Genomic DNA, 19023 nt, shown 5'->3' with positions numbered 1-19023 from the left:
TATATACTCATTTATAAGTGGATACTATACCTATAAGATAAGATAAACATACTAAAATCTGTACACCCAAAGAAGTTAAGCAAGAAGGAAGACTTGGGGTAAAATGATCAATCCTCACTTAGAAAGACAAATGGGATGGACATTGAAAGCAGGATACAACAAGTAACAGGAGAGGATCCTACCACAGAACCCTCTGAAAAACTCTACTAGCAGTGTATCAAAGTAGATGTTGAGATCCATAACCAAACTTTGGGCAAAGTGCAGGGTATCATATGTGTGAAGGGGCAGTTAGTAAGATCCGGAGAGGACAGGAGCTCCACAAGGACCAAATATATCTGGGCATAGGTGTCTTTTCTGAGACTGATTCTCCAACCAAGGACCATTCATGGATATAATCTAGAACTGCTCATGCGAGCCAATGGCAGCTCAATATCCAAGTGGTTACCCTCGTAAGGGGAACAGGGACAGTCGCTGACATGAACTCAGTGGCTGGCTCTTTGATACCTCCCTCCCCCCACCCCGGAGGGAAGAGAAGCCTTGCTATGCCACAGTGGAGAACTTTGCAGCCTGTCCTGAAGGGACCTGATAAGCTAAGGTCAGATGGAAGGGGAGGAGAACCTCCACTATCAGTGGACTTATAGAGGGGCAGGGAGGAGAGGAGAGAGGGAGGGTGGGATTGGGAAAGAATGATTGGGGGGGCATACAACTGGGATACAAGGTAAACAAAGTGTAATTAATATAAAAAATTAAAAATAATTAAAAATCTGTACACCTAAAGAATCTATGCAAGAAGGAGGAGCTTGTGTAAGATGATTAATCCTCTCTGAGAAAGACATGGGGGTTGCCCATTGAAAGAAGGAGAAAACAGAAAACAGTGCAGGATCCTACCACAGATGGCCTCTGAAAGACTCCACCCAGCATTGTATCTAAGCAAATGCTCAGGCTCATAACCAAGTTTCGGGCAGAGTGCAGGGAATTTTATTCAACAAGGGAGAGATAGCAAGACAGGGAGAGGACAGGAGCTCTACAAGGAGAGCAACAGAACCAAAATATCTGGGCACAAATGTCTTTTCTCTGACTGATACTCCAACAAAGGACTATTCATGGATAAAAACTTAGATGACCTAGAATCCCTGCTCAGATGTAGCCCAGGGCAGCTCACTATCCAAATGGGTGCCATAGTAAGGAGAACAGGGACTGTCTCTGTCATGACTAGCTCTTTGAGCACCTCTCACTGAGAAGGGAAAAGCCTGGCCAGCCCACAGAGGAGGACAATGCAGCCAGTCCTGATGAGACCTGATAGGCTAAGGTCAGATGGAAGGGGAGGAGGACCACTCCTATCAGTGGATTTAGAGAGGAGAATGGGAGGAGATGAGGGAGGGACAGTGGGATTAGGAGGGAATGAGAGAAGGGGTTACAGCTGGGATACAAAATGAATACATTATAATTAATATAAAAAATTAAAAAATAATAAAGTGGAACCAGACAAAATAGTCATCATGTTTCCCTGTGGGACTCATTTCCACCTGACCAATTTCTTCTTATTATTAGGTGAAATTAGCAAATTATACAATTTTGTGAGAAAATTTGAATAATGTTTTTTACATGTCTCCTAGTCTCCTCTGGTAATGCTAGCTTGCTGAAAAGCATTTAGTCTTCACTCTGTCTCTCCACATCCTTCAGTGTCACAGGTTGTCTGAGGAAGAGGGTGATTAGGTGGTCCTCTCTCTATTCTGGATTCAACTTCCTGAGATTCCTCCCAGTGTGAGAAGATGTCCTTTTGTGCCTGTACTGGGAGTTGCTTTCTCTTTCCTGATTACCATCACTGGGTACTCAACTTCAATGATGCATTGGCTTTAGTTTAACAAATCAAAATCACGAATGCAGTCCTTATTGACACAAAAATGAAATTCTCAACTCAAAGGTTATATAAGAGATAGTTTGTTCTGGAGCCAAATATGGATCCACTGATTCCTGCAAAAGAGATTTAAATTTCCTCCAATATCATGCTCCAACATGGCTCTAGTTTTATGTTGTTGTTTTAGTTACTGAACAACAAAAATAACAAACAGTACGCTATTCAAACAAGTTGGCGAAAACATCCTGAAAAGCAGGGGAGTCTCTGGGAGTTGAGGTCAGTAGAAAGTTCCTAGAGTAATTCAAGCACATCTAAAATGATTTTATGTGGCACTGTATTGACTCTGCACCTCCTAGTCTTTCTGAAGAGTCTCATGGGGGAGTGCTCTGTGGGTGCCCTATGTGACATTGCTTCAGGAATACTTTGACCACTCCAAACTAGTTAAACAATACACTTCTCATTATGATTCTCTTCAATAAAATAAACCATTTGGGTTTTGTAAAAAAGTAAAAGGAGATGACCTTGCACAGAATGTAGGGGGAATTTACACTCACTAGGTGGCCTTTAAGCTTATAAATGTCATCAGGCACTGAAAAGGCTGATAGGGATGATCATGTACTAAAGATGAATGCTGTGAATGCACACAAATGGATGAATTTACTTTGCTGTGAGTAAAGCAGGATGTTCCTATCATCTAGTACCAAAGCTAATATGGCATTAACTTGACAACATCACAGATTGAAGAATCATTCCAATTGAGAGTCATGAGTATCTAGTCTTCTGCATCATCTTGTTTCCTGAACCTAGCACTGAGGCACCTAAGTTGTTTCCTAAGTCACAGTACTTGGAAGATTTATGCAATTAATTTGATTTTTAAGGCACCATACAGAAAACTTTTAACATAAACATTTCTCAGGTCTTAATAGTTTGGATAATATCTTTAAAAATGTTACAGAGATTTGGTTGCACGAATGCATGAGAAATTTCCCCTATAGACTCATTATAGACTCATGTATTTGAACACCTGTTTCTCAAGTTAGTGGTGCTGATGGGGGCGGGTATGGACCTTTTAAGATGTTGAAGCTTTCTGGGGATGTATGTCACTGTTAATAGGTTTTGGGTTTTTGTGGCCTCACCTTACTTCCAGTACATTCTTTATTTCCTGTGTACTCTTAGAGGTTCAGATGTGCTTGCTCAGCTTCCTGCTCAGGTCTTTTACCACTGTGCCTTCCTTGCCATATTAATATCTAGTCCCCTGGAACTTTAAGCCAAAATAAACTCTTCCTTATGTTGCTTTTGATCATGGTGTTTTATCAAAGCATCAGAAAATAGCTAATGCAGGAAGTATTATAATATTTACATATATATTTTATATATATCTATAGACAGGCACACAAAAGTAATTATAAAAAAACTGATAAGTCACTCTTGTGGAAATAAATCATTGGTGAGATCCTTATATCCACAGAGAAACATTCAACAGTCATTATAAAAAAATTAGTCAGGTCTGTGGAAATAGGTCATCAGTAAAGTCCTTGTTGTGCAAGGCTGAAGAACTGAGTCCAGATCCCCATCAGTCACATCAGATATCAACTATGGTGGTGCAAGCTTGTAATCCCACAGCTGGGAAGGCAAGATTCTGACGATTCCAGAATCTTGTTGCCCAGTAAGATTAGTAAAGTCCATTCATCTCTATTTTCAGTGAGTGAAAAAAGGTAGAGAAAGATTGAGAAGACTCTTACAATGACTTCTGACTTTTATTTGTAAATATATGCAATATGTATATATTTAGATGTATGTGTGTGCATGTGCATGGAAATATATGTATATGATATATATTTCAGCAAAATTCAATTTTTAGATATGAAATAATTAATTTGTCCTTATATACTGTATTAGCTTTTGTATCATTGTAATAAGTGTAATAAGTGTCATCAAAGCAATGGCTTTCAATGGCTTTTATCATATTCTTTACCAATATCCACTAACCTTCCTCATTTTCTCTTCTTATTCTGCTATTATATTTTCTTGTTCTTCTGTCTCTTCTAATTATAAGTAACAGATGCACAGACACATACACAGCTTAGATAACATTAGATAACTTTATGGGTGTTGCTTCTGACAGTCACAGCAGACACAATCTCACAGAAAACTTCCTATTTCTCTGGTTCATACAATATTTCCATCCCCACTTTCAAAATGATATCTAAGCTTTACACAGAGGACTTTTATGTTGCAGGTGTGTCGGTTGTGACCACACTCCTGAAATTGCCTTTTGATAAATTGTGGGTTTTCTGTAAAAGTCTGTACATATTCTTTAAAAAAAGTTCCTTAATGAGAGATGATAATTTCAATTATCTGTGGGTATAAACACCAATAATAAAATCAATCAGAAATTGTATGGTTTAGTAAAATGGTGGCTGTAGTTTCTCCTCCAATATCCATGAATTAATTAGTCCCAGGTAGTTGCATAGTTTTTCAGTACTAGGCATGATTTACCAATTGTTGAATGGACTTTAAGTTCAATCAGAGTATTTATGTCATTATTCCACCCTTAATGGTTTCATCTATGCTGGTCATTGTTTTGGTTCATAGGAGTTATAATTGGAAATGATTGTTTTTAATTATGTATTTACTTTTATTTTATGTACATTGGTGTTCTGCCTGCTTTTATGTGTGTGTGAGGGTGTCAGATCTCCTGGATCTGGAGTTAGAGAGTTGTGAGCTGCCATGCTGGTGCTGGGAATTGAACCCAGGACCTTTGGAAGAGCAATCAGTGCTCTTAACCACTGAGCTATCTCTTCAGCTCCCTGGAAATGATTATTGATTCCACTCGTCATATGGAAGCTTGTATGTGGCCTTTTGGTACCATGAAAGGTAGTCCTCAGAGAGCGCATTTTAAGGCCATTAGAGTCTTCCAGGTCCTTTTTCCAAAGTTCAATAGTGACTTACCTTCTTCTAACTCTGAGTTACACCAAAGGGAAACAACAGTAACTTATAGTATAAAGAGAATTTTCTATTCACTTATAAGTGAGTATATACCATGCATGTCTTTTTGGGTTTGGGTTCCTCAATCAGAATGATATTTTCTATAGTTCCATCTATTCATCTGCATTTCTTGATATCTTTGTTTTTAATAGCTGAGTAGTATTCCATTGTGTAAATGTACCACATTTTGTTTATCTATTTTTTTTGGTTAAGGGACATTTAGGTTGTTTCCAGTTTTTGGCTTTTATGATTAAAGCTTCTATGAACACAGTTGAGCAAGTGTCCTTGTGGTTGGGTGGAGCTTCTTTTGGGTATATGCCCATGAGTTGTATAGCTGAGTCCTGAGGTAGAACTCTTCTCAGTTTTCTAAGAAAGCACAATATTTATTTCATTGTATGAGTTTCATTGAAACAGATTGTCGTTGTACAAGTTTGTACTCCCTACCAGCAATAGAACAGTATTCCCCTTTTTCAACAACAACCTTTACAACATGTGCTGTCACTTGGGTTTTTGATCTTAGCCATTCTGAAGGCTGTAAGATGGAATCTCAGAGTTGTTTTGATTTGCATTCACATGATGACTAAGGATATTGAATACTTCTTTAAGTGTTTCATAGCCATTAGGGATTCCTCTGTTGAAAAATCTCTGTTTAGTTCTGTATCTCATATTTAAGTGAATATTTGTTTTTTTTTTTCATTTCATTATATATTGTATATATTAGCCTTCTTTTGGATGTAGGGTTGGTGAAAATCTTTTCTCATTCTCTTAGCTACATGTTAGGCCCACTGACAGTGTCCTTTGCCTTGTAGAAGCTTTTCAGTTTCATAAGGTTCCATTTATTAATTGTTCATTTATTAATTAATTGGTGCATGAATTGCACTGGTAGACCCAGAGAATAGGGGCTTCAATTTTGAGAATGCTGTCTCAAGGATTCCCTATGTTGCAAACAGTGGGAGTGTGGATGGGAGGGATCTTATGCTTAGCTGATAGCATAGAGGGGCCCTGGGTCTTGGGCTCCCAAAAGTTGGTTAACTGTAATCAAAGAGAATATTTGGTCTCAAGATTCGGCAAGATGGTGGTGCCTGGACAACTCTCCTTGGAACCAGCAGCACAGCAGTATTGGCACAGTGACCAACAGTCAGAACTCGTGGCTCTAAAACACAAGCAATTGTGTTTCCCAGGTGAAACGTACCTCAAGGTGGGGGATTCAATCAGCTTTAACTCATCCAGCTAAACCTCGGAAGAGATCCTGGTTCCACTAGGTGCTTGGTCACCAGCCCAAAGCCACATGCCAGCATGCTCTGATCACTGTCCCAGACTGAACTGTGGGAACCACAACATCAGAGACTGGAATTTCCAGTCCAGAGATAACCCCACGGTGCAGTAAACAATTGGGTCCGACCTTAGGTCACCCAGACATCCCCTGGAAAGGACTTGGGGTTCCACAGGTGCCCAGGAGCCAGCCCAGAGCCAGAGCTGAGGATCCAGGCGCCAGCACAGAGTCCTGCCTGCATGCCTGACTCACTGCTCCAGAGAGAACTGTGGGCCCCAGGGCCCCAGAGACTAAGTTTCTCTTTCAGGTGCAAACCCACAGGAAGGGGAACAGCTGGTCTGATCTCAGGGCACTCAGCCAATACCACCACTCTGAAAAGGTCTTGGGAAAAATTACCCAGTTTCTGCAGATGCCCAGGCACCCAATGCCCAGAAAGGCAGAAAGGCTGAGCAATGTAAGTCAGTGCTGGAGGGTTCTACTCACCATCACAGACAGAAAGGTTGTCCCCAAAGTGAAGACTGGACGTCCCTGTCATGAGGAAACCCCACAGAGGAGGTATCATCAGGTCCAACACTCAGGACACCCATCTCCAAAAGTCTTTCTGTTTTCATGCAGCCTCTAGGCTCTAGCCTTCTACTGCAGGCATGAGTGCTGTGCTCACCCGCCATTATTGAGTACCGCTAGGGCACTGTTGCACACACCTGCATCCTCAGACCTACAAAAGCCAGAGAGCCATTACAGCAGCCCTCAGATACTGCTTGGTTGGTATAAGGTGTTGGTGGTTTTTGTTTGTTTGTTTGTTTGTTTTTGTTTGTTTTTTAATGTACACACCTTACCCTTATTCATTCAAATACTGACTTCTTCCCCACCCCACCCCCAACTTTCTGGTTTCAATCCAGATATTGCATTGTGGTACTCATTTTATAAGCATCCTGTCTTAACTCTTGTGTAAACACGACAAAATAAAGCAAATAGATACAATGTTGTGCAATGGGAGGAGCCAGAGGACAGGAAAGAAGGGAGGAGCTATAGAGTAGGAAAGCAGTGGGAGGAGAAGGGGCGGGGAGAGCAAGGAGTGCAGAATTGGAGGAGAGATATTGGAGGACATGCAGCATGAACCAGACCTAAGATTTCACAAAAAGCAAGTATAATGTGGGAAATCTAAATGTTAGGAAGCTGAGGGCTTGGAGGTTTAGGAGGGGGTAAATATTGCCCATCATTGTATTCTAGGTTAACTAAAAACCCAGTCTCTTTGTGGTGATTTGGTTAAACAGCTGTTTAAGATTAACAGCAAGCTTTATTAGAAGATAAAACAATAGTAAATATTAATAACCACCTACAACACTGCTCCAAGGATCAACCAGTTATCCCTAGACTGACAAAACTGTGGGAATCCCTGGTTCTTCAAGAGGGCTGTGCCCCAAAATTACACCTTAAGAGCAACAGTTACTGCTCACTAAATTCAGAGCAAGAAACCCAGCAGTAGGGCAACCATCACCAGGACCTCTCCTGATGAGAGGAGAGCCTTCCTTAACACCACAGTTACCACACAGGTCAATACACCTGAAGTAAACTGTGACAATTCCTGAGTAGCACCACTATACATTTGGCCATACACAAAAAGCAGAGGATAACTTCAGAACCCTGCCAAGTAGATTCTCCCCACCCCAGGACCCAGCAGACACCAGAAATTAACAGACAACATCTGAGACAGAGAAATGGGTAGAAGCCAGCGAAAAAGTACAACTAACAAAAGGCAAAACAATATGGCATCCCCAGAACCCAGTTTTGTCCAGGCAAGTAGCCCTAGATACCATAACATAAGTGAAATTCATGAAGATGACCTTACATCTATGCTTGTGAAGAGGTTAATGGAGGAAGACAATAAAATGTGTAAAGAATTAGGGGAAGATATAATAAATGAGATGATGGTCATCCGTAAAGAAATACAGGAAGATATAGCCAAACAGTGTGTAGCATTCAGCGAGTAAATGATTGAATCACTGAAAGAAATAAAAGAAACAGGAATGTTCAAACAAACAGCTGAAGGAATTGAAGGAACAACAGAAAAATACAGTCACACAGGTGAAGGAAATCAGCAAAACGGTTTAAGATCTGAAGATAAAATTGGAAGAATTTTAAAAAATACAAATGGAAGAAATCATGCAGAGGGAGAACCTAGGAAAGGAAACAGGAACTACAGAGGTAAGCATAACCAGCAGACTCCAAGAGATGGAAGAAAGAATCTCAGGTGTGGAAGATACAATGGAAGAAATCGATGTATCCGTCAAAGAAAATAATAAATCTAAAAATTTCCTAACACAAACCATCCAAAAAATCTAAGACAACATAAAAAGACAAAACCTAAGAATAATGGGAATAGAGGAAAAAGAACATCCCCTACTCCAAGGCTCAGAAAATATTTTCAACAAAATCATTGAAGAAAATTTCCCCAACTTAAAGAAGAGGCCAATAAGAATACAAGAGGCCCACAAAACACCTAATAAATTAGACCAGAAAAAAAAAAATCCTCCCATCACATAATAATCAAAACAGTAACTATACAGAACAAAGAAAAAATGCTAAAAGCTGCAAGGGAAAAGGGCCAAGTAACATATAATGGCAAACCATCAGAATCACATCTGATATCTCAACAGAAACTATGAAAGCCAGAAGAGCCTGGACAGATATCATGCAGACCCTAAGAGAACACTGATGTCAGCCTAGGCTACTGTACCCAGCAAAAGGGCCAAGTAACATATAATGGCAAACCATCAGAATCACATCTGATATCTCAACAGAAACTATGAAAGCCAGAAGAGCCTGGACAGATATCATGCAGACCCTAAGAGAACACTGATGTCAGCCTAGGCTACTGTACCCAGCAAAACTGTCAGTTCTCATAAACGGAGAAAACAAGATATTTAATGGCAAAAACAAATTTCAACAATACCTACACACAAATCCAGTGTTATATACCGAGAATATTTGGTCTCTCCTGGTAGATTTCACTCTTACCAGTTTCAGCACAAATCCTGATCATCTCCTAGTTGAACAGAAGAAGCAAAGAATTCACCTTAATCCTAGAGGTTATGTAGTGCCTGCTTTCCTTCCTCCTTGATCTCTCCTGGGATCAGGAGCATTAGCACCCCAGGCTAGGCATCAGGAACCTCATTTTGAGAATCAATGTCAATGAAAGTGAAGGCAAGAGCAGAACTGAGCCTTCTAATCCATGACGAGAAGTGCCAACCTGGGAAACATGTGCATATGGTCCAGTGGGCAAATTCATATGGAGAGAACTAAGGGGAGGGTGGGCAGCCTATTAGATGAGGCACTGGTATAAATTTTCTTCTGTCTGTGCATGGGCAGGTGACAGTGGTGAAGCAAGGAGCACTGTAGCTCACTGCTGCCCATGCCTAGGATGTCAGCAGCATCTCAGGTAACAGTTTTGGTGAGAAGATGACATCCATATCAATCTCTGATCTTCTAACATGTGGTGCATTGATTTCCCTTAGCTTGAGTAGCAAGTGGCTATTAATATAGCAATTCACCAGTCTTGAGTCTGGAACTCTACACAAGTAGGAATGAATCATGAGGGATCTCTTTTCAGGGTCTTTCAAAGTCTAAACTTAGTGGCCATTAGGCAAGATGTATTATTTTTGTTTGTTTCTCATCATGGTTCTTTTTATTGAAAGCTGGTATTGGAGACTACTCTAGTTTATATCATGGTCAGTCGTTCTGATCTGATCTTTTTTTTTTTGTCTAATTGTATGTTATAAGGGGTCCTGTGATTTGGTTACATCCACTGAAATAACCTGCCACTCTAGAGGGCCTCCTTTGTAATATAGCTGCTGAATCCCTTTAGAGACATGCATTTTGCTGCTTAACCACACACATTGAGTTACTGTGGTGACTGCAGAGTCAGGAATTTTTGGGTCAGCAAACTGAGAGTTCTTTCTACATAAACTCAGAATAATTTTCCAAACACTTTTCCTGTACCAATGCATTTCTGAAACTGGGAATTATTCAGAACTGACATTTAAAATTTTTATTTGAAATTTTCATGCATGTATATATTAGATTTTGAGCATTTCACTCCCATTACCTTTAAACTTCCTCCACTATATCCTGGTGAATAAGTCTTCCCCAAACCGTTGCTTTTTCATGTTGCTGTTCTTTATTTTTTCTTCTGATTATTTCCTGGAATATGGGCTACATTCTTTAAGAAAATGACTCCCTACTCCCTTCTTTTCATTTCTTACTTACTCATTGATGTTCAGGGAAGGATAAGGCCACATTGGCCCCTTCCCCGTGCATGAGAAAATGGTGTTGGGTCAAGTGTGGTGCAAATTGCTACTGTGGCAGTTTGGACATGAGGGCAACAGAGAAGTTGTTCCCACAAGGCCCTGTCTCACAGCCCTTGTTCACAGTGTCAGGTTAATATGTGCATTCTGTCTATTCTCCATGAAGGTCCCTGAGATTTGGGGTGGAGACATTTCCTTTAGGATGACTACTCCACAGTCACATGTTCTCTGTACTTTGACCAATTGTGAGCCTCAGTCTTAACCACTTTCTACTGTAAAAAAGAGACTTTTAGGATGTATGCTAAGAATAGCATGATTCTATGCACTTAAATATAAGAACATTGGAAGCAGGTTGATGCCATGTTCATTCAGAAAACAAACAAACAAAGAAACAAACAAGTGAACTATCGTAAGTTTTTCCTTGTCCCCATGACTACTCACACACAGTTTCTTGAACCAGTTTGCATTTCTGGTCCTTAACATTAATAACATTCTGTACGTTTCATATATTGATGGGAAAAGCATTCTAAAAGTTCATCTGTAGTCTCCTCCTCAGTGTGTTAGCCTGCCATAACCCCCCCCCCCCCCGCTTTAGAGCTCAGCCTGTCAGCCAGTGTCTGAAGCAGCAGGCTTCCTAACTCCACACAGAAATGATAACAGTCTCCACATTTTCTCCTACTCTGTATGTCAACACAACCTTGACTAAAATGTATCTAGTGATAACACGTACTCAATTTGACCATTCTCTCACAAGTTCTCATTGCACTTAGCATTAACCTCAAAATTCCTGAGAGATTTCCCAAATCAGGCAGTCTCAGTCATATGTTGGCCTCTATGCACAGGCTATTTAACTTCTTCCACAGGATGAGCTTTCCCAGGCTCTTTTCATTTAATATCTTCTGCTTTAAATGAACTCAGGGTCCCATGCATGGCTAATGGAATCTTCTTTGTACTTTTGAACTGCCAAATCTCTTATGTGAGGTCTGCTCTCAAGTAGCTGCTTCTGAAGAAGGCATTCTTATCCCCTTATTTCTGTTGCACACCCCACCAGCTCATTCAATTTTCATCTCATTTTCTATCACTTTAGTTTTTGTTGTTGTTTTGTTTGTTTGTTTTGTTTTTGTCTGACTGAAAATAATAACTACTCTTTCATCAATGATAAGGGATAGGAAATTTACTTGTTAATTTCATTTAAATGACAACTTAAATCCATGTTAATGGAACTCTATACAATGGTGGACAGAAGAGTGTGTACATATAAATATAAATAATATAAAGATAAAGATATATTTGAGATGGTGTCTAGTTGTGTTTCTGTGTCAAATAATATATTTATCATAGGTTGCTGGCATATGCCAGTTTTTCCTCTGGCAACATCCCCAATTCTCAGATTTTAGGCACCCATCACCAAACTGGGCACAGGTGTCACTCTAAAAATAGCATAATGTGGCAAGTTAAGTCCATAATGGTATAGGAGTAGTATCTTAGGAACATGGATAAGAATGCAGCCAAAACATTTTTTTTTTGTCACATGCCTCACCACCAACAGCCATCCCGCTATAAAACCTAATGAGACTGGAAGTGATTGTTACTTATGGCCCCATGTGTATACTACAAGTTATGGAATTCTAGATACACTATTAATTGTGTGCATAAATTAAAACATTCTAACAGAGCTTGCAGCTAACATAATTTCCACTGGTTACCTCTAGAAGGAGCTATGAACTTTAGGCTTCTTCTGGGGGACACTAGAGAGGAATAGTTTTTGGAGGAAACTGGTGGAAGTGAGATCCTCCCTGGCCGTTTCTTCAGCATACAAGGTTCAACATCAGCTGCAAAAATCCTACACAGCTCTCACAACCAGCAATTTAGCCTGATTCCAACAAAAGCAGAGAAAGGCTACTCATTTGTTCACTTGGATAATTCCCAAGCATCTTGAGTGCTCCTGGATCTAGGACAGAATTCAGTTTCAGCACCATCAGCATTCAGACTGAAGAGGTACCAGTTTGTTAATGTGAAAGGTGTTGCAGTGTCCTCCTCAGTGCATTAGCCTACAATACAGACAACTTTAGAGTTCAGTGTGAAAGCCAGTGTCTGAACCAGAAAACGTTTTATCTCTACACAGTCTGGTAAGCAGTCTCCTCTCTGTCCAAGGTTCAATGAGCCTTGCCTTACAAAAGTAGTCTTGAAAGTCTAGGAGAGCATCCAAGGGCCAATGTGTCCCTTATTCTTTCATGGGATGTACTACTTTGAGTCAATATTAAATTAATTATTTTCCACTTCTTTTGTTTATCTTGATAGTATGATTTTAAATGTGGATTTGACACAAAATATTCTCATTATTGGGGCTGTTTTCATTAGCATAATAATTCATTTATAAACAATTTAAAAATATTCTTTTCATGCTAGTATCCATACTCTTTAAAAACAGGTAGTCTTTAAATTCCAGTAATGTCCTCATTTTTCTTTATCATGTATTTTCTTCTGATATTACTTATTGAGAAATATTAACTATGTATAAAATTTGTTTGTGTTTCAGTTATTTGGTGAAACTGAATGTACTCACAGTAATAATGCGAAATTATGTAACATGAATGTACACTTGATCCAGGCAGTAATACATCAAATTTGTGGCAGACACTGAATAAGGAAACAATGAAATTGAAAACATTCATCTGTCTAAATTACACAGTCTCCATGTATTCTGCTCACAGAGAGAACACACATGGGCAGCAGCAGAACCTTAGAGAGCATCTGCCTATTACCCTGCTTCTTATTCTGTGCTTGTTGAAATATTAACTGTATTTTCATATACTCATTACACATAATACTGGATTTTATAAAAGCAAACTTCTTTCAAGATTATATTACATAACCATATGTATACTCAGTACTGATGAGATTTTATGTCAAATTGACACAAACTAAAATTATCTGAGAGGAACAACCCTCATTTGAGAAAATGCCTTAATACTACTGAGCACTGGGCAAGTTGCAGGGAATTTTCTTTTTCTTTTTCTTTTTTTTCAATGCAGTTTTTCAGGAACCTTGAACAATCTTCTGACCCTGGGGAAAGCCAGCCTACAGCTTATATAGCCTCTGGGTAGCCAACCACAGTGTGCCACGTGGGCAATGCAGATAGGTCCACATACATGGAAGCAAGCCAGATCCTCAGCCTTAGCCAAATGTGGAGTTGTTTGTGACAGAGAGCACCAACCGTCGGGAAGGTGGAAAGTAGAAACCAGCTCCATCTTTAAGGCGCAGCATTACACAGCTCTCCACATTTCCCCCTTTTTGTTTTAGACACATCAGGCAAGAGTAGAGGTCTGATCTCTGATATTAGAAATAAATTGGGACTTTGTACCGATGTTCATTTAGGTGTCATCCACCCAAAGAGCATCAGACCCATCCGATACCTTTTTCTCAGAGGCGGGACCTGGGGTGGGAATTTTCTTAATTAGTAATCGATGGGGGAGGATGCAGTCCATTATAGGTGATGCAGCCATTCATGGTGACCCTGGGTCCTACAACAGAGCAACCTGAGTAAGCCATGAGGAGGAATGCAGTAAACAGCACTCCTCTATGGCCTCTGCTCAGTTCTGCCTCTGGGTTTCTTCTGTTTGAATCCAAGGCCTGACTTCCCTCAGTGATAGACTGTTACCTGGAAGTGTAAAGAGAATAAATTTTCCCATCTTTTTTTTTAACTTTTATTAATTACACTTTATTCATTTCATATCCCCCCATACGCCCCTCCCTCCTCCCCTCCCGGTCCCACACTACCTCCGCCCTTTCTGCATGCATGCCCCTCCCCAAGTCCACTGATAGGGGAGGTACTCCTCTCCTTTTTTCTGATCTTAGTCTATCAGTTCTCATCAGAAGTGGCTGCATTGTCAGGGTTCTAGGTTATCTCCATGAATAGTCCTTGGTTGGAGTATGAGTCTCTGGGAAGTTCCCTGTGTTCAAATTTTCTTGTTCTGTTGTTCTCCTTGTGGAGTTCCTGTCCTCTCCAGCTCTCACTATTTCCCACTTCTTACATAAAATTCCATTCACTCTGCCTGTCAGTTGGCCATCAGCTCAGTATCTGCTTTCACAGTCTGCATGGCAGAGGGTTTCAGAGGCCCTCTGTGGCAGGTTCCTAGGTTGTTTCCTGTTTTCTTCTTCTTCGGATGTCCATCCAATTTGCCTTTCAGGATGGGTATTGAACATTTTAGTTAGGTTCCTCTCTTTTGCTTAGTATGTTTAGATGTACAGATTTTAGTGGGTTTATTTTATGTTGTATGTTTATATGAGTAAGTATATACCATGTGTGTCTTTTTGCTTCTGGGACAACTCACTCAGGATGATCCTTTCCACATCCCAACATTTACCTGCAAATTTCATGATTTCCTTAATTTTCATTGCTGAGTAATACTCCATTGTATAGATGTACCACAGTTTCTGGATCCATTCTTCAGTTGAGGGGCATCTGGGCTGTTTGCAGCTTCTGGCTGTTATAAATAAAGCTGCTACAAACATGGTTGAGAAAATGTCCTTTTTGTGTACTTGAGCCTGTCTTGGGTATCTGCCTAGGAGTGGAATGGCTGGATCTTGAGGAAGCACTATTCCTATTTGTCTGAGAAAGCGCCAGATTGATTTCCAGAGTGGTTGTACAAGTTTACACTCCAACCAGCAGTGGAGAAGGGTTCCCCTTTCTCCAAAACCTCTCCAGCATGTGTTGTCACTTGAGTTTTTTTGGCCATTCTGATGGGTGTAAGGTGAAATCTCAGGATTGTTTTGATTTGCATTTCCCTAATGGCTAATGAGGTTGAGCATTTCGTTAAATGCTTCTCTGCCATTTGATTTTCCTCTACAGAGAATTCTCTGTTTAGCTCCACATTTTTTTTTAGTGGATTACTTGGTTTGCTGCTTTTCAGCTTCTTTAGTTCTTTATATATACTGGATATGAGTCCCTTGTCAGATAAAGGGTTGGTGAAGATTCTTTTCCAATCTGTAGGCAGTCGCTTTGTTTTGATGACTGTGTCCTTTGCTTTACAGAAGCTTTTCAATTTCATGAGGTCCCATTTATTGATTGTTGCTCTTAGAGCCTGTGCTGTTGGTGTTCTCTTAAGGAAGGTTTCTCCTGTACCAATGAGTTCTAGGGTATTCCCCACTTTTTTTTCTAGCCGATTTAATGTGTCTGGTTTTATGTTGAGGTCTTTGATCCACTTGGACTTCAGTTTTGTGCAGGGTGATAAGTATGGATCTTTTTGCATTTTTCTACATGTAGACATCCAGTTGGACCAGCGCCATTTGTTGAAGATGCTATCTTTTTTCCATTGTATGGTTTTGGCATCTTTGTCAAAGATCAGGTGTCCATAAGTGTGTGGGTTTATTTCTGGGTCTTCTGTTCGGCTCCACTGATCCACCATTCTGTTTCTATGCCAGTACCATGCAGTTTTTATAACTGTTGCTCTATAGTACAGCTTGAGATCAGGGATGGAGATACCTCCAGAAGATCTTTTATTGTAGAGGATTGTTTTAGCAATTTTTGGTTTCTTGTTATTCCACACAAAATTGAGAATTTTTCTTTCCAGATCTGTAAAGAATTGTGTTGGCAATTTGATGGGAATTGCATTAAATCTATAGATTGCTTTTGGTAATATGGCCATTTTTACTATGTTAATCCTGCCAAGCCATGAGCATGGGAGATCTTTCTATCTTCTGATATCTTCTTCTAATTCTTTCTTCAGAGACTTGAATTTTTTTTCATACAAGTCTTTGACTTGCTTGGTTAGGGTTACATCAAGGTACTTTATGTCATTTGTGGCTATTGTGAAGGGTGTTGTTTCCCTAATTTCTTTCTCAGCACGTTTGTTTTTTGTATACAGGAGAGCAACTGAATTTTTTTAGTTGATTTTGTATCCTGCCACTTTGCTACAGGTGTTTATCAGCTATAGGAGTTCCCTGGTAGACTTTTTGGGGTCACTCAGGTATCCTATCATATCATCTGCAATCAGTGATACTTTGACTTCTTCCTTTCCAATTCGTATCCCCTTGATCTCCTTAAACTGTCTTATTGCTCTAGCAAGGACTTCCACAACTATGTTGCTTTTGGTAAGATGGCCATTTTTACTATGTTAATCCTGCCAAGCCATGAGCATGGGAGAACTTTCCATCTTCACATATCTTCTTTTAATTCTTTCTTCAGAGACTTGACTTTTTTTTTCATACAAGTCTTTGATTTGCTTTGTTAGGGTTACACCAAGGTACTTTATGTCATTTGTGGCTATTGTGAAGGGTGTTGTTTCCCTAATTTTTTTCTCAGCCCTTTTGTCTTTTGTATACAGGAGGGCTATTGAATTTTTTGAGTTAATTTTGTATCCGGCCACTTAGCTGAAGGTGATTATCAGCTGTAGAAGTTCCCTGGTAGAGTTTTTGGGGTCACTCATGTATACTATAATATCATCTGCAAATAGTGATAATTTGACTTCTTCCTTTCCCATCTGTATCCCCTTGATCTCCTTCAACTGTCTTATTGCTCTAGCAAGAACTTCCAGAACTATGTTGAAGAGATATGGAGAGAGTGGGCAGCCTTGTCTTGTCCCTGATTTCAGTGGGATTGCTTTAAGTTTCTCTCCATTCAGTTTGATGTTGGCTATAGGCTTGTTGTATATCGCCTTCACTAGGTTTAGATATGTGCCTTGTATCCCTGATCTCTCCAATACTTTAAACCTGAATGGATGTTGGATTTTGTCAAATGCTTTTTCAGCATCTAGGGATATTATCATGTAGATTTTTTCTTTCAGTTTGTTAATATGGTGGATCACATTGATGGATTTCCATATACTGAACTACCCCTGCATACCTGGGATGAAGCCTACTTGGTCATATTGTATAATATCTTTGATGTGTTCTTGTATTCGGTTTGCGAGTATTTTGTTAAGTATTTTTGCATCAATGTTCCTAAGCGAGGTTGGCCTGAAGTTGTCTTTTTTGGTTGAGTCTTTGTGAGGTTTAGGTACCAAGGTGACTGTGGCTTCATAGAATGAGTTTGGTAAAGTTCCTTCTGTTTCTATTTTGTGGAATAGTTTGAAGAGAATTGGTTTTGGCTCTTCTTTGAAGGTCTGGTAGAATTCTGCGCTGAAGCCATCTGGTCCTGGGTTTTTTTGGATGGGAGATTTTTGATGACTGCTTCTATTTCTTTGGGGGATATAGGACTATTTAATTGATTTACGTGGTCCTGATTCAGCTTTGGTAAGTCAAATCGATCAAGAAAATTGTCCATTTCATTTAGATTTTCAAATTTTGTGGCATATAGACTTTTGAAGTAAGTCCTAATGATTGTTTGGATTTCCTCAGTGCCTGTAGTTATGTCCCCCTTTTCATTTCTGATTTTGTTGATTTGGGTGGTGTCTCTCTGCCTTTTAGTTAGCTTGGCTGTTTGTCAATCTTTTTTTATTTTCTCAAAGAACCAGCTCTTGGTTTCATTGATTCTTTGAATTGTTTTATTTTTTTCCAATTGATTGATTTCAGCCCTGAGTTTGATTATTTCCAGCCGTCTACTCCTTCTTGGTGTGTCTGCTTCTTCTTTTTCTAAGGTTTTTAAGTGGGCTGTTAAGTTGCTTGAATGAGCTGTCTCAAATTTCTTCTTTAAGGCATTTAGTGCTATGAACTTTCCTCTTAGCACTGCTTTCATTGTATCCCACAAGTTTGGGTATATTGTGTCTTCATTTTCATTGAGTTCTAGGAAGACTTTAATTTCTTTCTTTATTTCTTCCCTGAGCCAGCTGTCATTTAGTAACAAGTTGTTCAGTTTCCATGTGTGTGTAGGCTTTTTGCTATTTCTGTTGTTGTTGAAGTCCAACTTTATTCCATGGTGATCAGACAAGATACAAGGGATTATTTTAATCTTCTTGTATCTGTTGAGGCTTGCTTTGTGACCAACTATACGGTCTATTTTGGAGAAAGTTCCATGAGGTGCTGAGAAGAAGTTAATTTCTTTTGTGTGTTCTGTAAATGTCTGTGAGGTCCATTTGATTCATGACCTCTGTCACAGATATTATTTCTTTGTTTAATTTCTGTTTTGTTGACCTGTCCTTTGTTGAGAGTGGGGTGTTGAAGTCTCCCACTATCAATGTGTGGGGATCTATATGTGGTTTAAATTTTATCAATGTTTCTTTTACAAACGTGGGTGCTCTTGTATTTGGGGCATAGATGTTCAGGATTGTGATGTCTTCCTGGTGGAATTTTCCCTTGATGAGTATGAAGTGTCCTTCCCCATCTCTTTTTATTAATTTTGGTTGAAAGTCTATTTTATCAGATATTAGAATGGCTACTTCTGCTTGTTTCTTGTGTCCATTTGCTTGGAAAGTCGTCTTCCAACCTTTTACCCTCAGGTAATGTCTATTTTTGTGTCTTAGGTGTGTTTCTTGTATGCAGCAGATTGTGGGGTTTTGTTTACGTATCCATTCTGTTAATCTGTGTCTTTTTACTGGAGAGTTGAGTCCATTGATGTTGAGAGAGATTAATGACCAGTGGCTGTTAGTTCCATTGATTTTGATGTTGGCTGTGGTCATACGGTTGTGTGCTTGGTTGCTTTTTGTTTTACTGTAGCAAGGTTT

The sequence above is a fragment of the Meriones unguiculatus genome, chromosome 5 (genome assembly GCF_030254825.1).
Source record: "Meriones unguiculatus strain TT.TT164.6M chromosome 5, Bangor_MerUng_6.1, whole genome shotgun sequence".
In the NCBI taxonomy this organism is placed as follows: Eukaryota; Metazoa; Chordata; class Mammalia; order Rodentia; family Muridae; genus Meriones; species Meriones unguiculatus.
Note: the sequence above shows the minus strand (reverse complement) of the source record.